The sequence below is a fragment of the Amblyraja radiata genome, chromosome 33 (genome assembly GCF_010909765.2).
Source record: "Amblyraja radiata isolate CabotCenter1 chromosome 33, sAmbRad1.1.pri, whole genome shotgun sequence".
Taxonomy (NCBI): domain Eukaryota; kingdom Metazoa; phylum Chordata; class Chondrichthyes; order Rajiformes; family Rajidae; genus Amblyraja; species Amblyraja radiata.
Window position 1 is genome coordinate 4,603,908 of NC_045988.1, and position 6,000 is coordinate 4,609,907.

Here is a 6,000-nt window from a genome sequence, read left to right on the forward strand (position 1 = left end):
AAACCAGAAGCTGTTGTTTTTTCTGAATTATGGCCACATTGACAAAATTAAATGGTCTGAGCACATTTAGTGTCGATCTTTTAACCTGCTACATGTTTATCGGAATAGTAGTTATTAGTTTATTGTGTACTGAGGGTACAGTGAAACACTCTGTTTTGAGTGCAATGCAGGTAAATCATCAAAACATGATTCCAATGAGACCATGCACGAATACAGCAGCACACGCAAGAAGAGGAAGGAAACAAAGTGCAGAATAGAATGTTACAGCTAAAGAGAAAGGGTGTCGGAAGGAACTGCAGATGCTGGTTTTCACCGAAGATAGACACAAAATGCTGGAGCAACTCAGCGGGACAGGCAGCATCTCTGGAGGGAAGGAATGGGTGACGTTTCAGGTCGAGATCCTTCTTCAGACTCGGAATCTGAATCAGGGTCTCAACCCGAAACATCACCCATTCCTTCTCTCCAGAGAAGCTGCCGGTCCCACTGAGTTATTCCAGCATTTTGTGTCGGTCTAAAGAGAAAGGGTATTTTTTCAGGCGGAGATTGACAGATACTTCATTGATACTTCAAGGGTGTCAGGGGTTATGAGGAGAAGGCAGGAGAAGGGGGTTGAGAGGGAAAGATAGATCAGCTATAACTGAAAGGCGGAGTACATTCGATGTGATGACTGGCCTACATCTGCTCCTCTGAATATATGAACTTAAAAAAGTGCAAATTTTGAAAAGTGCAAGGGCTGGAACAGGGTAGATTGAGAGATTGGGAATACATTCTTAGCTTATGAGAGATCCATTCAAATGTCTGAATATAGCGGAGAAGAAGCTGTTCCTGACTCTGGTGTCATTTATCTGAAATGCATAGTTGAGCTAGCTGTGATTTTTAGAACAAGTTGGTGATATATATTAAAGCGCCTTGAGTATTAGAAAGGCGCTAAATAAATCCCATCCATTATTATTATTATATATCGTGGGCATTTTATCTCATGAAGGGATACCTAATTGATTCAACTCTTGAATTGTAACGCTGCATGGTAAATTCATTTCACTGCACCTTAGGGTGCATGTGACAAATACATTTGAACCTTGAACCTTGAATAAACCTACCAGTCTGCATGACTTTGGGATGTGGGAGGAAACTGAGCACCTGGAGGAAAACCACATGGACAGAGATCACATGCAAATTCTAAATAGACCGCACTGGAGGTCGGGATTGAACCCGGATCACTGAAGCCTTGAGGCAACCACTCTACTAAATGCACCACTAAATGTAGAGAGGAGATGAAAATAGGAAGACTTGGAGATCGGGTGATCAGAGGCTATTGTGCCCAGCCAGCTACATAAAGGTAGTTGCAAACATTCTGCTTCAACCTCAGACACCAGCCAGAGAGACAGTGAGGTTTAAGGGGCTGTCCCACTTAGATGATTATTTTAGGCAACTACAGGCGACTAGTTTGTCGCTACATGTTCACCGATGGTCGCCGGGAGTAGTCTCCACAGTCGCTCAAAAGGTCGTAGCGTCTTTCTGGTTGGCGCCAAATTTTCAACATGTTGACATTTTTTTTGTCGACAGTGGGTTTGACGCCAATGAACGTAGCTTGACTTCTCCTGATGTAGGTGCTGTCGTAGGTTGTCGCCAGGATGACGTAGGTTGTCGCCGGTTTTTCGGCGACCTGCTACGACTATGACAGTCGCCAAGTGGGACAGGCCCATTAGAGATATAAAGGAGAGGGAAAGAAATATTCTGTACTTTAGTAGTACGGGTTTAGATGGATATGGGCCAAATGCAGGCAGGTGGGACTAGTGTTGTTGGGCCGAAGGGCCTGTTTCTATGCTGTATCATTCTATGACTCTATCACTGGCAGGAACTATATAAAATGTAAAAACAAAGTGCTGGCTTACAAAAGAAAGACACAAAGTTCTGGAGTAACTCAGCAGGTCAAGCAGCATCCTTGGAGAACATGGATAGGCGACGTTTTGGGACCCTTCTTCAGATGGATTGCAACTTACTGCCCATTTAGCTCATTATGAAGATTCAGGAACTTTGGGAGATTTTGGAGAAAGTTTGTGACGCAATTTGATGACCTTCCCTTTGCTTCTGCCCAATGAGTTGTGAGTCTGTGGAATTCTCTGCCTCAGGGGGCGGTGAAGGCCGGTTCTCTGGATACTTTCAAGAGAGAACTGGATAGGGCTCTTCGAGATAGCGGAGTCAGGGGATATGGGGAGAAGGCAGGAACGGGGTACTGATTTTGGATGATCAGCCATGATCACATTGAATGGCGGTGCTGGCTCGAAGGGCTGAATGGCCTACTCATGCACCTATTTTCTATTGTCTATAATCCATCACCACTATGTTCCTTTTCCAGTTGCTTCCTTAAACTGCAGATGCGGGAATCTCTTTAGCAAAAATCTGCTGTAGGGGGATGTTTTATGTTTTATGTTAAATTCTATAGTGTTGTGTTTATCTTATTTGTGTGCTGCATGGTAACTCAAATTTCACTGCACCAATTGGTGTGTGTGACAATAAATGTCCTTTGTCCTTTGCTCATTTCATTTTTTCTGCCTTTGATCTTGAATTGATTACTCTAGCTCAGTCCGAAGAAGGGTCTCGACCTGAAACGTCAACCATTCCTTCTATCCAGAGATGCTGCCTGTCCTGCTGAGTTACTCCAGCATTTTGTGTCTACCTACTCTAGCAATTCAGATCCAATCCGAGGTATTTATCTGGGAATCACACCTGCACTTTAAATTTCAAGTGAAAATTTTAAACTTGTTTTTTACTTAATGTTTCACATCAGATGAGGAGATCAAGTGGACCATTTTCTGAGCAGTCTAACTCCACACATCTTAAAGTACAGTATCAACTCAGATTAAAGTCGTTCACTAGACACAATAAACTTCACAAATCTATGCATTTTTGGAAGCCCCATATTTACATAATCGAGCAACTTTAGACATTATAATGTAAATTATAAAGAAATTGGATTTGAGAATTTTTTTGCACCTAGTAAATTACTTTCTATCTATCTATCTATCTATCTATCTATCTATCTATCTATCTATCTATCTATCTATCTATCTATCTATCTATCTATCTATCTATCTATCTATCTATGGCTTTCACTCCAACTTGAGGTTGAGTGGTGCTATCTGCTTTATGATGTCCTGCCACTCTCTTCCGTCCCCAGCTAGCGTGCTTGCTCTGACCAGAGTTGATGTAATATAACCAGGGGCTGAAACCGTGGTGCTGTGTTGGCCATCCATCATGATGCAGTTTTACTCAAGGGTAAGCAGAGTGGATGGGCAGTCCTCTCCCAGCAAGGAAGAAAGATAACAATACACAGCAGAAATTCAACATCAAACATAAAACATCCACCACAGTGGGACTAGCATTTCCTGCCGTGATGGAAGGGACAAAAGTCCAGTCAGTCTTCCTCGTTCTGTGGATTTGTGAAATTGTCCCCAAATGTACGGTGATTTTCTGCATAGTTCCATCTACCAACGAGGAAAATAAATCTGATCCGCAGACAATATAATCACCAATAATGTGTAGGGCGGAACTGCAGATGCTGATTTAAACTGAAGATAGACAAAAAAAGCTGGAGTAACTCAGCAGGACGGGCAGCATCTCCGAAGAGAAGGAATAGGTGACATTTCGGGTCGAGACCCTTCTTCAGTCTGTAGTAGTATTCTTCTTATAATTAGTAGTATCTTCTTATAATTACCAATGATATTGCCCACGACGAGTTCTTGCAAGGGGGTAATATTGTTTTCAACAACTCTGATGGTTGAGTAACACCTCACTTCACACTAGGATGGCTTTATCATTGAAGTCACCTTTGGACATGAAGTAACCAAGGAATGAGAACTGAGGGGAGAATCGTTTCCCCTACTTTAGTACAAAAGTGTAGTCATTCTATAGAGTAGAAAAAAGGGGCTGCAGATGATAGTTAATACACAAAAACACTCAAAGTGCTGGAGCATCTCAACAGGCTAGGCAGCATCTCTGGAGAACTCGGATTCAATAGACAATAGACAATAGACAATAGATGCAGGAGTAGGCCATTCGGCCCTTCGAGCCAGCACCGCCAATCAATCTGATCATGGCTGATCATCCCCAATCAGTACCCTGTTCCTGCCTTCTCCCCATATCCCCTGACTCCGCTATTTTTAAGAGCCCTATCTAGCTCTCTCTTGAAAGCATCCAGAGAACCTGCCTCCACCACCCTCTGAGGCAGAGAATTCCACAGACTCACCACTCTCTGTGAGAAATAGTGTTTCCCCATCTCCATTCTAAATGGCTTACTCCTTATTCTTAAACTGTGTGGCCCCTGGTTCTGGACTCCCCCAACATCGGGAACATGTTTCCTGCCTCTAGCATGTCCAAGCCCTTAACAATCTTATATGTTTCAATGAGATGCCCTCTCATCCTTCTAAACTCCAGAGTGTACAAGCCCAGCTGCTCCATTCGGATCGGGACTTCTTCAAACGGGTCAGATGGGAGTCTTCTGAAGGAGGGTCCTGACCCTAAATATCACCTATCGATGTTCTCCAGAGATGCTGTCTGGCCCCGCTGAGTTACTCCAGCACTTTGTGCCCTTTCAATCATTCTGTATTCATCTGTGAATGAACCACTGGACTGGTATAGTCGGTGACCCACGGAACTAGAATAGGCAAACCGAAGTGGAAAACATATCCAGGTGAGCTGGATCCATTGTGAGCTGTTCTCAAGTACATAGTTGGAGCAGACTAAACAGTGCCTGGATTCCAAAACGCGCTAAAGAACAGCTTAATTTTGATGGAAGGCAATAATCCTTGCTTCCCCCACCCTCCTCCCCCCTCCTACAATCAATCTGAAGGGTCCCCACCCAAAACATCACCTATCCATGTTCTCCACAGATGCTGCCTGACCTGCCGAGTTTCTCCATCACTTTGTGTCTATCTTCAATTCATTCTTGCTTTTTTTTAAACCACGGCCAAACGATCAAGACTTCTGCACTCCCAACTCAAAGATATTTAGATCAGAATAAAACCCCAAAATTCTCCAACATTGAATTAAAAGTGCAAAGGGTTAGAAATGTTGTTGCTAAATATTAATCAGATCAGCTGAGTTCAACGGCTTTGAATTAATGGTAAACTAATTCTGATACACGTTATGATTGTATAACCACAGGTGTCTGTGATTGGCCAGAAGACAATCCATATGTCCTGCAGCAGTGACTATGGACCAAAGATACTAGAGGAGTAAAATCTTAGCTATGGCCCAACACTCAACAATTGCACGTTTTATACCAAATAAATAACCCTGAGCTCGTTGCCATCTACACATCACTTTTCCGTCAACTCATCCTAGAACACAACAGTTGCCCGAGATCATTCATGCAGATGAATTTTGAACACAGCAAGTGAAATAATTTTCTTCAACGAACAGACTTTCTGTTACAGTAAGATTTATTCACAATAATTTCACCCATTCACCAACGAGATCCAGAAGATAAATGTATAAGGATCTAGCCTTGGGTACAGAGAGATAATTCACCTGCCCCATGTGTTTTTAATCCCTGTTGTTACAATTCATAACAGTTTTTCATTTACTGGGTATTAAATATTATTTGGTTCACAAAAATGCTGGAGAAACTCAGTGGGTGCAGCAGCATCTATGGAGCGAAGGAAATAGGCAACGTTTCGTCCCGAAACGTTGCCTATTTCCTTCGCTCCATAGATGCTGCTGCACCCGCTGAGTTTCTCCAGCATTTTTGTGTACCTTCGATTTTCCAGCATCTGCAGTTCCTTCTTAAACACATGAAATATTATTTTATGTTTGCTTGCTTCAGTTTCATTCTCAACTATCCACCCCTCACTCTTTTCCACGGATTATTAATTCCTTACTGTGTAACATGCCGCGACCGACCAGTCAGTACCCACTGATATCTTTTAATCATCCACATAATCACCTGGGCATAACGAGAGGTAGCTCCAGAATTCAACCCAACAGGTTATTCCAATG